The following is an 18,054-nucleotide window of genomic DNA, read 5'->3' on the forward strand; positions in this document are numbered from 1 at the left end:
CTCTTGTGTGTCACTGTATCAAAGGCTTTCTGACAATCCAAAAATATGCAGTCTGCCCACCCTTCTCTTTCTTGCCTTATTTTTGTTGCCTGGTCGTAGAATTCAAGTAACCCTGTGAGGCAGGACCTGCCATCCCTGAACCGCGTGTGTGTGTGTGTGTGTGTGTGTGTGTGTGTGTGTGTGTGTGTGTGTGTGTGTGTGTGTGTGTGTGTGTGTGTGTGTGTGTACTCACCTAATTGTACTCACCTAATTGTGCTTGCGGGGTTTGAGCTTTGGCTCTTTGGTCCCGCCTCTCAACCGTCAATCAACTGGTGTACAGATTCCTGAGCCTACTGGGCTCTATCATATCTACATTTGAAACTGTGTATGGAGTCAGCCTCCACCACATCACTTCCTAGTGCATTCCATTTACTAACTACTCTGACACTGAAAAAGTTCTTTCTAATGTCTCTGTGGCTTATTTGGGTACTCAGTTTCCACCTGTGTCCCCTTGTTCGCGTCCCTCCAGTGTTGAATAGTTCATCCTTGTTTACCCGGTCGATTCCCCTGAGGATTTTGTAGGTTGTGATCATGTCCCCCCTTACTCTTCTGTCTTCCAGTGTCGTAAGGTGCATTTCCCGCAGCCTTTCCTCATAACTCATGCCTCTTAGGTCTGGGACTAGTCTAGTAGCATACCTTTGGACTTTTTCCAGCTTCGTCTTGTGCTTGACAAGGTACGGGCTCCATGCTAGGGCCGCATACTCCAGGATTGGTCCTACATATGTGGTGTACAAGATTCTGAATGATTCCTTACACAGGTTCCTGAACGCCGTTCTGATGTTAGCCAGCCTCGCATATGCCACAGGCGTTATTCTCTTTATGTGGGCTTCAGGAGACAGGTTTGGTGTGATATAGACTCCTAGATCTTTCTCTCTGTCTGTTTCATTAAGTACTTCATCTCCTATTCTGTATCCTGTGTCTGGCCTCCTGTTTCCACTGCCTAGTTTCATTACTTTGCATTTACTCGGGTTGAACTTCAACAGCCATTTGTTGGACCATTCACTCAATCTATCTAGGTCATCTTGTAGCCTCCTACTATCATCCTCTGTTTCAATCCTCCTCATAATTTTTGCATCGTCGGCAAACATTGAGAGGAACGAATCTATACCCTCTGGGAGATCATTTATATATACCAGAAACAGTATAGGTCCAAGGACTGACCCTTGCGGGACTCCACTTGTAACGTCTCGCCAATCTGAGACCTCACCCCTCACACAGACTCGTTGTCTCCTGTTGCTTAGGTACTCCTCTATCCACCGGAGTACCTTACCTTTCACTCCAGCCTGCATCTCCAACTTTCGCACTAGCTTTTGTGTGTCACTGTATCAAAGGCTTTCTGACAATCCAAAAATATGCAATCTGCCCACCCTTCTCTTTCTTGCCTTATTTTTGTTGCTTGGTCGCAGAATTCAAGTAACCCTGTGAGGCAGGACCTGCCATCCCTGAACCCATGTTGATGCTGTGTTACAAAGTTCCTTCGCTCCAGATGCTCCACTAGTTTTTTTCGCACAATCTTCTCCATCAGCTTGCATGGTATGCAGGTTAGGGACAATGGCCTGTAGTTCAGTGCCTCCTGTCTATCCCCTTTCTTGTGTGTGTGTGTGTGTGTACACACTCACCTAATTGTGCTTGCGGGGTTGAGCTCTGGCTCTTTGGTTCCGCCTCTCAACTGTCAATCAACTGGTGTACAGATTCCTGAGCCTACTGGGCTCTATCATATCTACATTTGAAACTGTGTATGGAGTCAGTCTCCACCACATCTCTGCCTAATGCATTCCACCTGTTAACTACTCTGACACTGAAAGTTCCTTCTAACGTCCCTGTGGCTCATTTGGGTACTCAGTTTCCACCTGTGTCCCCTTGTTCGCGTACCACCCGTGTTAAACAGTTTATCTTTATCTACCCTATTAAATTCCTCTGAGAATTTTGTAGGTAGTGATCATGTCTCCCCTTACTCTTCTGTCTTCTAGTGGCGTGAGGTGCATTTTCTCGCAGCCTTTCTTCGTAACTCATACCTTTTAGATCTGGGACTAGCCTAGTGGCATATCTCTGAACTTTTTCAAGCTTCGCCTTGTGCTTAACAAGGTACGGGTTCCATGCTAGGGCCGCATACTCTAGGATTGGTCTTACATATGTGGTGTACAAGGTTCTGAATGATTCCTTACACAGGTTCCTGAAGGCAGTTCTGATGTTAGCCAGCCTCGCATACGACGCAGATGTTATTCTTTTTATGTAGGCTTCAGGAGACAGGGTTGGTGTGATATCAACTCCTAGATCCTTCTCTATCCATTTCATGAAGGACTTCATCTCCCGTTCTGTATCCTGTGTCTGGCCTCCTGTTTCCACTGCCAAGTTTCATTACCTTACATTTACTCTGGTTGAACTTTAGTAGTCATTTGTTGAACCATTCATGCAGTCTGTCTCTGTCATCTTGTAGTCTCATACTATCTTCTTCCGTCTTAATCCTCCTCATAATTTTTGCATCATCAGCAAACAATCAGGAAAATGATTCTATAACATCTGGAAGATCATTTACATATATAAGAAACAGTATGGGTCCAAGGACTGAACCCTGCGGGACCCCACTGGTGACGTCTCGCCAATCTGACACCTCACCCCGCACAGTGACTCGCTGTCTTCTGTTACTTTGGTACGCCCTATCCAGTGGAGTAGCTTCACTTTCACTCCTGCCTGCATCTTCAGCTTTCGCACTAGTCTCTGGTGTGGCACTGTGTCAAAGGCTTTCTGACAATCCAAAAATATGCAGTCTGCCCACCCCTCTCTTTCTTGCCTGATTCTTGTTGCCTGATCGTAGAATTCAATTAATCCTGTGAGGCATGACTTGCCTCCCTGAAACCATATTGGTGTTGTGTCACAAAGTTCCTTCGCTCCAGATGTTCCACTAGGTTTTTTGCACAATTTTCTCCAATAACTTGCATGATATGCATGTTAGGGACTCTGGTCTGTAGTTCAGTGCCTCCTGTCTATCCCCCTTCTTGTATATCGGAACTACGTTTGCTGCCTTCCAAATTTTTGGCATTTCACCTGTTACCAGTGATTTGTTATACACCATGGAGAGTGGCAGGCACAGTGCTTCTGCTCCTTCCTTTAGTATCCATGGTGATATTCCATCCGGGCCTATAGCCTTTGTCACATCGAACTCTAGCAAAAGCTTCCTTACATCTCCACTGGTAATCTCAAATTCCTCTAGTGATGCCTGGCTAATTATTCCTTCTCTTATCTCTGGAATATCTCCTTGCTCTAATGTGAAGACTTCCTTCTTCCTTCTTCACTGTTGTCTTTCTCCTGATATGGCTGTGCAGTAATTTGGGTTGGGTCTTAGCTTTGCTTGCTATGTCGTTTTCATATTGTCCTTCTGCCTCTATTCTCACCCTGACGTATTCATTCCTGGCTCTCTGGTTCCTTCTCTGCTCTCAGGTGTCCTGTTATTTCTATAGTTTCTCCACGCTCTTTTACTTACTTGCTTAGCTAGCTTACATCTCTGATTAAACCATGGGTTTCTCATCTGCATTTAATTTATTACCTTTTGGGCCGGGATAAACTTTTCTGCTGCCTCCTTACATTTCTGTGTGATGTATTCTATTATGTCTTGGGCCGTCTTTCCCCTTAGCTCTGATTCCCATGTTACATCCGTTAGGAATTTTCTTATCTCCTCGTAATTTCCCTTACGGAATGATCTGACCTTTTGCTTTCAGTTCCCTTTATCGAGTACTTTAGTCCCTCTTCGACCAGATACTCAAACGTCAGTACACTGTGGTCGCTCATTCCTACTGGGGCCTCAAAGTCAATTTCCCTTATGTCGGAGTCATTCAGAGTGAAGACTAGGTCGAGTCTCGCTGGTTCATCGTTTCCCCTCATCCTAGTGGGTTCCCTGCTATGTTGGCTTATCTTGAGGTTATCTTGAGATGATTTCGGGGCTTTTTAGTGTCCCCGTGGCCCGGTCTTCGACCAGGCCTCCACCCACAGGAAGCAGCCTGTGACAGCTGACTAACACCCAGGTACCTATTTTACTGCTAGGTAAGAGGGGCATAGGGTTAAAGAAACTCTGCCCATTGTTTCTCGCCAGAGCCTGGGATCAAACCCAGGACCACAGGATCACAAGTCCAGCGTGCTGTCCGCTCGGCCGACCGGCTCCCCCTTAGAAGGGGGCTAAGAAAGTTTCTTGTTGCCACCTCCACTAGTTTGGCTCTCTATGTATCCTCTACTCCGTGCGGTTCCTCGTTCTCCCAGTCTATCCTTCCATGATTTAAGTCCCCCATCATGAGCAGATGGGATCGATTTCTACAGGCAGCAGAGGCTGCCCTCTCAATTATGTTATTAACTGCCATGTTGTTTCTGTCGTACTCTTCCCTGGGTCTTCTGTCATTTGGTGGATGGTTATATATCACTGCTACTACTCCTCTAGGTCCTCTTATTGTCATGGTGCCTGCTATGTAGTCTCCAAACCCTTCACAGCCTGGGATAACCATCTCCTTGTAACTCCATTCCTTTCTCATGAGTTGGGACACTCTGCCTCCTCCCCTACCCTCCCTCTCTTTCCTTATTACAGTGTAATCCTGGGGAACACCCCATTTGTTATGATTCCTGAGAGTTTTGTTTCCGTGATTCCAATTACATTTGGGTTTACTTCTTATGCTCTTTCCCTAAATTCACTCGCCTTGCTTGTAATCCCATCTATGTTCATGTACATCACACGAACGTGTGTGTGTGTACTCACCTAGTTGTGTTTGCAGAAGTTGAGATTCAGCTCTTTGGTCCCCCCCCCGCTCTTAACTGTCAGTTAACTGTCAGACACACACTGTGTGTGTATGGTCTGTCAGGGGCCTGACAACTGAGTTGACAGCGCTTCGGATTCGTAGTCCTAAGGTTCCGGGTTCGATCCCCGATGGAGGCGGAAACAAATGGGCAGTTTCTTTCACTCTGATGCCCCTGTTACCTGGCAGTAAATAGATACCTGGGAGTAAGACAGCTGCTACGGGTAGCCTCCTGGGGGTGTGTAACAAAAAGGAGGTCTGGTCGAGGACCGCGCTGCAGGGACGCTAATCTCAAGATTAGAGTCCCTGCGGGGACGCTAATCTTTCGGGACGCATTAGCGTCTCCGAAGTCATCTCAAGATAACCTCAAGATGGTATCACCTATTTGTTCTTGCAGGATCGAGCCTTAAATCTTGGACTATGCCTCTTTTGCTGTCAGGTGTTTAACTAAAGCAATGACTCCCGTCCTATTTTTCTGTCATGTCTGCTTTTAAAGTTGTGAATACTGTTTGCTTCCACAACCTGCTCCTTTAGCTCATTCCATTTTCCCACCATTATTAAGCTAAATGAAAACTTTCTAACATCTATATGACTTACCTGAGTCTCAAGATTCCACCCATGTCCCCTTGTTCTATTGGCATCCATTGTGAACATTTCCTTTATTTCCAGTTTGTCAATCCCCCCTAAGTATTTTATGCCCCTACATGTCTTCCCACTCTCTTCTTTTTCCTAGCACCGCCAGGTTCAGGTCTTTCTGTTGCTCTTCATCCCTCGCAATTCTGAAACGATCCACGTCGCAGATTTCTGAAACTTTTCCAGTTTCCTTATATATATCTTCAGGTGGGGGCTCCATGATGGGTGGCATACTCTAAGACTGGTCTCACGTAGGCAGTGTAAAACACTATAAATGCCTCTGTGGAGAAAAGTGACTTGTGGGATCTTATTATTTATTTTAATTACAATTATATTTAAAGTGGACTGTATGAGACTAAAGTAGACTATATGCTTAATTGAGTGGATTGTATGTTTAATTTTCCCACAAGTGGCTTTTACACAAGTTGGGGGTTGTTAATAATATCCTAAAAAATCGAAATTAATCGATTGGTAGGAAACTGACGACTAAGTTGTTAATAGATGTTAGACTACAATGATTATTACAATTTTTTAAAGTCTTATCTGACTAGAAGGCTTCATCATTCAGATATTCATGTAGAACATGTGAGTAACCAGCCAGACTCTTGTCTTGTGCGCATAGCGTCGTGATGGACGGGATGGGACAAGATCAGTCATGGGGTCTCCTCGGAGTGACGCTACATGGGTAACTTCCGTCTCAATTACCTGCCAACGAGTTCACACCGTAAATTTTGCTACACATAAATTATTCAGTTCCATGTACAGTATATAACAATAATCTGAACTGAAAAGATGATATTATTACTCACCTTTGGGTTTGTTTTTTCCATGCACTGTAACCGTAAACAGTATATTACACAATAAGTAGGAGCTCTTATAACATTATGACCACTGTACGGATACAATTCCTTCCCTGGATACAATGGTGTCAATTTGTGCTGGCCAACTCCGTGAGAATGATCTGTATTTTGCAAATACTCAGGACAGCAACACAACACATTTCCGTTCCGGGTTGAAAAATGGCTTCCCCCATCCCACCCCTCCTCTCGCATTGGGCGTTTCCTCCAGATGAGTTTTTATCAAGAACTGGAAAGAGGGTTTATATTTAATTTATTTTAGTACTGATAATTAAGTTCGTTCCAGGGAAATGTTTTTATGATGTTTGCAGTCCAGAGACTGATGTTTTAAGATGAATTCACAATATTATTAACTGATGAATTTAATGTTGCTGACGTGGCAATGATATCCCGTTTTCTCGGGGAAAATTCGACAATTCTAATTTTCTTTGCATGGGTAAATAAAATAATTATGTTAATATGTGTTAATTTGTTAGTACAAAAAAGAGTAACAAAATATACAATCTACATATTGTATTAAAGGTTAGCAAATGGGGTCGTTTTTTTCCCGACAGCCTCCTTACTTAGGTTCATGAATGATGTTCTAACTTTTGTTAGCGTAAAGTACACTGCCAACGTTATCCTACTCATGTGTGCCACTGGAGTTGGATTTGATGTTACGTCCATTCCCAGGTTTCTTTCTCAAGTCGTTATAGGTAGAGAGTTCCCTTCATTGTATACTGTTTCTTTGGTCTCCTGTCACCTGTTCACATTTCTATCTCTTTACATTTTCAAGTAGCACCAGCAGCCATTTCTCTGACCATCTCTGCAACTTGTTAAATTCCACTTAGAAGATCCTACAATCCTCATGTGTCACAATTTGTTTCATTAATTTCGCGTCATGTGTATGTGTGTCTGTTGCTGTGTATGTGCTCAATTAGATGTGTTTGCAGGGTCGAGCTAGGCTCCTAGCCCCACCCTCCAAGCGTTCTTATATTAATATAAGTGATTCATTTCTAACGTTTTTATCACATTTTCCTCTAAAACTTTGTTTCACATTAGCTTCAACGAATTCTGCATTTAAGATGTTCCATTTATTGACAGTTTTAACTCCGGAAAAGTTCTTCTTGATTTCTCCGAAACTCATTTGAGTATCCAGTTGCCATCTATGACTCCTCGTTCTGCTGTTCCTAGGTTTAAAGAACACTGCTCTGTCTACATTATCAATGTCCCTTAGAATCTTAAATGTTGTTATCATGTCCCCACTATCTCTCCTGTCCTCCAGTGTGGTAAGTAGGCCAGTCGATAGGGGGTTGAATAAGGAAAAAAATGATGGAAAGCTGCAATAAGTTTTGTCGTCTTTGTAATAGAGAACTTAATATATTAATTTTGCACCCCTCTACCGCCCCAGATTTGACCGCCATCTTAAAAAATTGGCGACTAAAAACAGTTTTGTGTGAATATCTCGCTTAGGTCTCACATTAGAAGAAAATGTGTTGATATAAAGTAATCTACAATACATTCTCTACAATACATGTTTTATATATAATTCTAGTGCGTAGCCTGGTTTTGACACTAGAGATGGCACAATGTTCGCACCATTTTGTCTATGCCCACGTTACCTAATATAATTGAGAAAATTGTCTTGCAGTTGTGTCCTTTCTTTATTCTGGCTTAGAATAAGCCAGAATACCTTAACTACAGGAAGTTATCAGTAGTCGTTGACTGACCAATTACTACTGCATCTTTAGAAATATTATTGTTCTCCTTGACAGTTTTGGTTCTCATGTTAAGGACAGTGCGGCATACAATCTCCCATCACTCTGCTCTGATTTAACATATCTTATTCTCCACAGGAATATAATGAAATCTAATAAGGTTGATTTGTAGAATAATTGGAAGACACAGGTGAGTGAACGTGTAGCTTCTGTTAATTCTGTACCTTGTGTTGTTTCTCCTTCTGCTACTAGGAAGTTTTCCAACATTGTATTAGTAGAATCATCACAGCCCTCTTCTTCGATGTTTACCTCAGAGTTTGAACATTATAATCTCTTGTATGAGACACATATCAGAGCATTTTGCTCCAGCCGTTAAACGGCTGCAAGTGGCTGTTGTGCAACCTTTAAGACATTTGCAGAATATAATGTTGAGCAGCTCTGAAGGAGCAGGTTCTTTATCTGTGTGATGGGGGCCAGTCCTTTCCGATTCACATTCCAGCCCCGTTGTGTAGGTGAAAAATCACTTCCCAACCACTTCTGAACTTGGTGATACGTATGTAATGAATGAAATCGAACATCAGCGTCTGTAGGAGCAAGGAGGCCAAAATAAATTGACTTGTATTCAGTTATTCTTACCCGAAACGTTATGCGTACTAGTGGTTTTAAGTATTGTATGTACTACCTCTATCTTTAAATCTAACAGAATGTTTGTACTGTAACTCTGCAACTATGTATGACTGTTCCTAAATAAATTATTATTATTATTATTATTATTATTATTATTATTATTTGACAAAACATTGATATCTCATATCACAAAGGGATTCACTTTTATTATTACCATACAACCGAAAAATTAAAGCTTTTCCTACTTCAGCAATCTTGGCAGGTTCAGCAGGTGATTCCTTGAACAGTGCAACACCTTCTTGAAGTTCTTCAAGAAAGTTTTGCATGAACTTCAGTTTCCCTTGTGTGTAAAAATCAGTAGTATCAGCGCCTGCATGTAAGATAAGAATGTTGATAACTGATCCATACTTTACTGAGGCTGCTGTGTGTACAGTTTGTCTTCTGTATTTCCGTTGTCTTGTCTATGATTTAGCTAATGCTGTAAGGATTGCCAAAAGGTCAAAACCTTTTACTATTGTTACTGTTTCAGTCCTGTTGGACTCTTCAGTAGCAGTATTAACCATCAGTGTGTGTTCAGCACCTTGTTATACAGTGACACTCGCGGTGATCAACTTGGTGATGAGCAGTGATGAGCTGCTCTTGTTACTCTCGTTTGAGAGAAACTGACTTTGAAATGTTGTTGGTGGCATCATTTCATCAAACATGGCTTCTCTGGTGGGAACTCATCGGTCGACGAGCGCGTTCATCACATTTTGTGCTTTGTTCTTCTAAATGTTCTGAGTGACTATCAAAGACAATAATAGCATATTCCTTGTAGTGTTTCTTTGCATACTCGACACACCTGCTCAGGAATGCTGAAAAGCTCTCTCGCTGATGCCGAACAACTTGATGAATAAGGAATACTCCATCAACTTAATCAATTGCATCTCCAACAATTCCACTCTCACAAAGAGATGAAAATACTTCATACACAATGGATATCTTCGTGTTACACATTCCTAATTCATTAAAAGAGTTCAGTTTAATTCCCAGGAAGCACAATTAAAATTATGCAGAGACATGAAGGTCGCGGGCATCAATATTGCTGATAAGATTGACACCTGCGCCAGGCTATAAGAAGCAGTCATCGGGAGCTACTGAACGCCGTCTTACGCATAAGGGTCTGGCCTTCAATTGGTCGTCACGACACGAACAACCATGGTTGTCGTTAGCGAGGCGTCCGAGGCCGGAAGAGCTGCTCCAACACCTCCGTAAATGTGTTAATGAGACCGCCTATCATCACTACTGGAAGTGACAACTGATAACCAACGTTAAGGAACTGTGACACTTCCAGGCTCACGGTGTGTGTGCTTACATCTTCACGTTTTTCTGCACCCCGCCCCGTCTGTCTGTCAGGGTGTTCGTCTGCTGTCTGACTAGCTATCTGTCTGTATATATATATATATATATATATATATATATATATATATATATATATATATATATATATATATATATATATATATATACATATATATATATATATATAGGTATAGCAGTCTTTCTTGTAAATATATGTTGTTGAATATGACCGAAAGGGTAAGATTAATAACTCTAACGCAAATCTTCTCAATATTTCTTCCGTTTTTCTTCACTGTCGGGGGTAATTGAAAGATTAACTCTCCAAAATTCATTCTTTATTTCTATAATAATAATAATAATAATTTTTATTTAGGCAAAGGTACATACATAAAGAGATTTTACAAAGTTTGTTGGCTTTATAGATAAGAGCTAGTACATACAATGCCTAAAGCCACTATTACGCAAAGCGTTTCGGGCAGGAAAAAACACTACTGACTAAAGCTTAAAACTAATGGGTAAAAAGAAAAAAAATGCGTTGAGTACAAATAAAAATAGAGGTAAAAGAGGGGGGAACATTGTTGAAAAAAACAGCACAAATACAATTACAAATTATTACAGAAAATTACATTAAAACAGCGTTGATTTGAAAAAAAAAAAAAAAACATACATGGGTTGACAATAGAGGGGTAAGGTAGGTTACAGGGAATTTATTAGGTATAGCTTCGTTTTTAACTTAAACTGGTTGAGAGAGGTACTGTCTTTAACATGGTTGGGAAGGTCATTCCACATTCTGGGCCCCTTGATTTGTAGAGCATTTCTGGTTTGATTAAGTCGTACTCTAGGAATATCAAAACTGTATTTATTTCTGGTGTGGTGCTCATGGGTTCTGTTACAACCTTCTATGAAGCTTTTGAGATCAGGATTGGCATTACAGTTTAGCGTTTTATATATGTATAGTACACATGAGAGAATGTGCAGTGACTTAATGTCTAACATATTCAGGGATTTGAGTAGGGGTACCGAGTGATGTCTGGGGCCAGAATTGGATATTGTCCTAATAGCAGCTTTGTGTTGAGTAATTAGAGGACGTAAGTGATTTTGGGTAGTAGAGCCCCAAGCACAAATACCATAGTTGAGATATGGATAGATAAGGGAGTAATAGAGAGTCACCAGGGCAGGGCGTGGTACATAATATCTGATCTTAGAAAGAATGCCCACAGTTTTTGAAACTTTTTTTGATATGTTTAGAATGTGTCCCTGGAAATTCAGCTTGTGGTCAATGAGAATGCCAAGGAATTTGCAATCTAATTTGTTACAAATTTGGGTATTGTTTATTTTGAGATTTATTTGATTAGAGGATTTATTGCCAAACAGAATATAGAAAGTTTTGTCAATGTTAAGGGTGAGTTTGTTGGCAGTTAGCCATAGATGGACTTTATTTAGCTCAGTATTTACTGTGGCATTTAGAGCAAGGGGATCAGGACTGGAGTAAATGAAGGTTGTGTCGTCAGCAAATAGGATTGGTTTGAGGTGTTGGGAGGCATTTGGAAGGTCATTAATGTAGATGAGAAAGAGGAGAGGGCCAAGTATGCTGCCCTGAGGAACACCAATGTTGATGGGTAGGGTGGGAGAAATTGTATTATTCACAGAAACACATTGGAGCCTGTCAGTAAGGTAGGATTTGAGGTATTGTAGGGAGTGTCCTCTGACACCATAATGATGTAATTTAAGAAGAAGGTTTTGGTGGTTGACAGTATCGAAAGCTTTACGCAGGTCCACAAATAACCCAACAGGGAACTCATTTGTATCAAGAGCTGTATGAATCGAGTTAAGCATACTAATAAGTGCATCGTTAGTGCTTTTTTTGGGCCTGAAGCCATATTGGCAAGGGCTAAGTATATTGAGTTTGGCTAGATATGAGTAAAGCTGCTTATAGATTAGTTTTTCAAAAATTTTTGACAAGTTTGGCAGGATTGATATAGGTCTGTAGTTGTTAACATCTGTGAGATCACCACATTTGTGGACAGGCGTTACTCTCGCTTTTTTTAGAATATCTGGAAAGGTTTGGAGTTCAAGTGACTTGTTGAAGAGCAAAGCAATAGCAGGGGCTAAAGATCTGGAGGCTTTTTTGTAGATTAAAGTTGGTATCTCCTCAAGGGCACCAGACTTGGTTTTAAGGGAAAGGATTATCTCATTGACGTCAATGGAATTAATAGGCTTTAGGTACAGAGACTGGGGATAGTTCCCTGTAAGATAGTCCTTAATGTCAGTACTGGAAGATGGAATATCATTAGCAAGGGATGAACCAATGGAAGAGAAGAACCTATTGAACTCAATAGCAGAATCAGAGGCTGAAAGCTGACCATCGTTATTAGACAGGAGAGTCGGTTTGTTATTTAAAGACTTCTTTGATCCCAATATTTGTGAAATTGTTCTCCATGTTTGTTTAATGTTGCTCTTTATTTGGGTAAATTTATCTTCGTAGTATTTAGTTTTGGCTCGTCCAATTATCTTAGATAGCAATAATGAGTAATTCTTTGAGAATTCTTTGGAGACAATTCCTAACCTATACTTTTTCTCAAGGTCATGTTTTTTATTAATAGATTTAAGTATTCCCTTTGTAAGCCAGGGATTGTGAAGCCTTTTGGTTGTGACTTGTTTTGTAAGCATAGGACAGTGGGTATTATAAAGGCTAAGAGTTTTTTGAAGAAAAGATTGAACTGCTAGGTTGATGTCTTCTATGTTACCTAACTCGGACTCCCAGTTGACATTATCAGTAGCAGTTATAAAATTGTCTATAGCAGTTTCATTGTGTAGTCTAAAACGTATCTCTCTTGACTCAAGAGGTGGTTTGCTAATGTTAGTTAAGAGAAATGTGGGGTAATGGTCTGTAGTGCTATCGGTGATTATACCTGAAGTAAGCGGAGAGGTTATATTTGTCCAGATGTGATCTAGAGTCGTGGCAGTGCTATCAGTGATTCTAGTAGGTCTAGTGATTAAGGGTATGAGGAAGCAGGAATTCATACAGTTGAGGAAGCTAACAGCAGTAGGGTGTTCTGGCTCGCAGAGGTCAATATTAAAGTCCCCTGCGATAATTAGGTGGTTTTTGTTCAGTCTGTTATCAAGTATTAGATTTCTAAGGTTTGAGTTGAATTCGGACACATCAGTGTTAGGAATTCTATAAACTGCACCCACAGACAGGATAGACTCGGCACCCTTGACTCTGAAGCTGGCGAAGATATACTCCCCATAGCAGTCTCTAGTTCTAATTTCTTTTAAGCATGTTAGTTCTTGGTGGTAGTAAAGAGCAGTGCCACCACCTCTCTGAAGTTGACGACAGTTCTGGATTGCTGAGTAGTTAGGCATGTTAAAGAGTTGAGTAGTATCATCTTTCAACCATGTTTCAGTAAGTATAATAAAAGAGAATTTGTTGTCAATAGCTTCAATCAAGGCACTAACATCATCGAAGTGTTTACCTAGGGATCTAACGTTCAAATTGATTACAGAGATATTGTGACTATGAGTTAATACATTGTTTACATCATGTGCTGCAAAATATCTGCAATTTAGATCATTAAAGTGATTATTGTCATAGATAGTGGATAAGAGGTTAAGTTCTGGGTCTATACTTGACTGCATAAAAAAAGCTGATTGCAGGAAAAACAAGAAAAACAAAAAGAAATAAATGTACACAATACTGTACCAAACAAACACAAAAGGGGCTTACAGGGGTACAATGGAGTAAGGGAGTATGGCTAGGCTAGGAAACCTAGGTAATGAATGAAATTAAAGAAAAAACATATAAACATGGACTATACAAAACGCAAGATATAGATATACAAAACAAAAATATAAACAAGACTAAGCAATACAAAAAAATTGAGCAAAAATGAAAAATGAGGTAGATTGCTTACAGGTACTCTCAGGTACACTGTAAGTAACAATAGACAGAAAATATATATCAATATAGAAAAGAATGTCACAATACAATAAGATAAGCAATTACATGAACAGATGAAAAACAAATCTGCTGTAAAATAGAAAGTAATTATAGCAAAACACAATATAATAATATAACAATACAATAAGAGCTTACAAAGTATTGAGTCTGCTAAATTAGAGAATAATTATGGCAAGACACAACAATAAATGCAAGTAAACAAAGAATTGAAACAATTAGGGGTAGAATTAAGGTCACTAGATAGCCATGGAGGATACACAAGTTTGGCGGAGAGAACAAAAAATCAGTAGAGACTGTCAAGATGAATATATAAAAAAATTTGACAAATGATAATTGTAAAGTAAAATAATCTTAAAGATAATAAATTTTATTAAGCTTAGTTTTAACTTATAATTAGTATGAACTTAATTAAAAGAACAAAAATGAGATCAATAATTGATTTCAATAAATGACATAGATCAATACAAATAAATTTAAAATATAAATGGAATAGGGTAAGATTAGATTTAAGAGTAAATTCTGGTCTGATGCCTGAATGCGTGTTGTAATGCTTATTACATTTTCAAAGACTTAGTTTGCACATGAAAATTCATCATACTTATATTCGTTTTCGGTGAGGTGATATGGCACAAAAGTTTTGGGTGAGGTGAAAAAGCTAAGACAGAACACGAAACAATGCGTATGAAAACATAAGAATGGAAGTAACTATAGAAGGCCTATTGGCCCATACCTCCTCTTGCTGCTTCTAAGTTGGTTCGGGGTCTTGAAGTGGGTAGAATATAGTTTTTCATTAATTAGCTGTTGATTGCTGGTGTTGACTTTTTGATGCATAGTGCCTCGCTAATGTCGAGCCTCCTGCTATCGCTGTATTTATTAATGATTTCTGTGTTGCTTGTTAAGATTTCTTTGGTGATGGTCTGGTTGTGAGAAGAGATTATATGTTCCTTGATGGAGCCCTGTTGTTTGTGCATTGTTAATCGCCTGGAAAGAGAGGTTGTTGTCTTGCCTATATACTGGGTTCTTTAGGGCTTATAGTCCCAAAGTGGGCATTTGAAGGTATAGACGATGTTAGTTTCCTTCAAGGCGTTCTGTTTGGTGTCTGGAGAGTTTTTCATTAGTAGATTGGCCGTTTTTTTGTTTTTGTAGTAAATTGTCAATTGTATTTTCTGAATTTTGTCTGTAGGGATAACGTTCCTATCAATAATATCTTTCAGGACCTTTTCCTCCATTTTATGAGCCGTCGAAACGAAGTTCCTGTAAAATAGTCTAATAGGGGGTACAGGTGTTGTGTTAGTTGACTCTTCAGAGGTTGCATGGCGTTTGGCATGGAGGTGACCCCACCTCCACCACGTTACGCGGTAATTGGTTCCACAAATCAGCAACCCTGTTACCGAACCAGTATTTACCCAAGTCTTTCCTAAATCTAAATTTATCCAATTTATACCCATTGTTTCGTGTTCTGTCTTGTGTTGATACTTTAAATACCCTATTAATATCCCCTTTGTTGTGTCCATTCATCCACTTGTAAACCTCTATCATATCACCCCTAACTCTTCGCCTTTCCAGTGAATGCAATTTAAGCTTTGTTAATCTTTCTTCATATGAAAGATTTCTAATTTGGGGAATTAACTTAGTCATCCTATGCTGGACACATTCAAGTGAATTTATATCCATTCTATTGTACGGCGACCACAACTGAACTGCATAATCTAAATGGGGCCTAACCAGAGCAAGATACAGCTGTAGAACCACACAGGTGTTGTGGGATATCTGGGGCTTGACTCATATATTCAATTATTTACTTATTTGATTTAATAAATCGAAGGACCACCCACTTTTGAGAAAAGAGGGAAAACTAACAAAAGTGATCATTAGAATGATCAAATTATAATTACGATTATAATTACTGAGCAACAGTCAGAGCAAACACATTGATTACCAATCATCATTTCTGGTAATAATCTATTCAATGTAAAGATTCTACAGGAATTATATAAGAATCAAATCATGTAAAATAAATTTGTACGAAAAGGGTCTTAGCTTTAAGACGATTTCTATAACATCATTTCGTCATTCGTCCTCGTGTTCACAGGATCTCCACAAGGAAAGAACTAGAGGTGAATAACACGAATGAAGAGAAACAACTTGATGACTCCTCGCATACACGCTGAAATCAGAGAAAATTAAGTAGCATTTGAATAGGCTACGTTTTAATTTCAATATTCATGAAAACGGAGGAAATTGCCAAACTGGTACTAACGTTGTATATTGGGTCTCCTCGCTATATAACGACAGACTACTCACAAATATACAATTCTGCATGATGCATCAAACGAGAAACCTATACTTATCGTGAGCGTATAGAATACTGAGGTCTGCCGGTACCGCGTCAGCCAGTCCCTGACGTTCACTGCTGTGTACGTGTAATTACGGGTCTTGACTTCAATTGTTGATGCGTTATTAACTGGCTGGGCACTATAGAACACGTGGATGAATAATTATTAACTGTTGACCGAGTATCAGCGTAATTCTTGCCGATAAACTCCCCAGTCACTACCACGTGTCTCGCCACTCTTCACGCCAGGGATCCCTTTTCTCGCACAATGGCGTCGCTGCCTCCCTCAACCCGTCTCTCGCATTCACCACAGAAATTATTAATCACGAATAATTCTTTTCCGCGCAATTATGGATGTAATATGTTAATGAGAACGGTGTTGCAATTATAGGGATTTAAATATTATCATATTCTCGTTTTACGGTGTTAAACGAGAAATGGAGAAGATTTCATTTTCTCCATGGCATTCGCACGTAACAGATAAACTACTGCTTGATAACAATTTTAGTTAATAACTCTCGGTTTTAGATTATTGGGAGTTATATTATCCGTAAGTAATTATTACACGGAATACTGATGATTTTTAGAGAACCACATTCAATTCTCTAATCCATTGGTAATAAATGTGTCTAACTGGACATTATCTGACGCAATGTTGCTACTCGATTTCATGAGAATTCTAGCACTAATACGCAGATGAAATGGTTAATTTATGTTTACCGTTAGTGAAATTAGTAACTACTGTAGTTAGTATATAATGATGATGATTTATTATAATACAATAGTAGTTTATTAGCGTTGGAAATTTCCAACATAACTCCGGGGGGAGAAAAGTCGGGTCGCAGTGCAATGTTGAGTACTGACGTACCTATCCCGAAGTTAGTATTAATGTAAGTATGTTAGTACACATAACGGATGTCCCGTAATTGTCAAGGACATACAAGACTTTGAGTCTTGTAAAGGAATTCATGTTAAATGGAAACATGGATTAAACATTGAAATATTAGAAGATTAAGTTATCTGTAATCAAGAACTCTCTAAAGCTTACAATAAACTCAACAACTAGGGTCGCAGTGACATGTAATGGTTGTATTATGTAGTTGTTGAATTGTAGGCAAACTCAGAAAAAGCTCCTAAGAACTGATAACATTATTGTATAAATTGTATTCTACATTATTATACAGTAAAGTATTATTGGATCATTCAAGATCAAGGAGACTCTGACACTACAGTAAGGTCACTGTCTAGGGTCGCTGTGACTTGTAACTATTGAGTTACTAGACAATAACATCACGCAGCATCATGATCACCCCAAAATCAAATGAGGAAATTTAATTTAATATGTACTGCCGTGCAGTAGTCATTCTGACTGATGGTATAACTAAGTTACTAACTAGCTAAAATAGTGTAATATTAGAGAACTGAAAAGGTTTGTTCATTAAAATCAAGGAAGATTCTGAGTCGACAGTGAGATTAGTTGCCTAGTCATTTTGATTTATGAGCTAATTGAATTGCAGCTCATAGGCTTGACACTATAAACTCATTAATACATCCTCAGCCTTTAAATGAAAATTGAGTTTATTAAATCAGTCTCTTTAAGTATAGTCAACTGTAATTAATTGTGAGTACAGACTAGGCTAGTACTCAGTTGACACTAACTAAAGTCCCTAAACCTACCTAAATAAATGGTTTAAATTCCTAACCTACCTAAGTAGAGGACTAAGCTAATTGTGATAACTCACTAATTCTTAGTGGAGTTACTCTAGCTAAATTGTGAGCAGTAATGTAC

The sequence above is a fragment of the Procambarus clarkii genome, chromosome 91 (assembly GCF_040958095.1).
Source record: "Procambarus clarkii isolate CNS0578487 chromosome 91, FALCON_Pclarkii_2.0, whole genome shotgun sequence".
Classification (NCBI taxonomy): domain Eukaryota; kingdom Metazoa; phylum Arthropoda; class Malacostraca; order Decapoda; family Cambaridae; genus Procambarus; species Procambarus clarkii.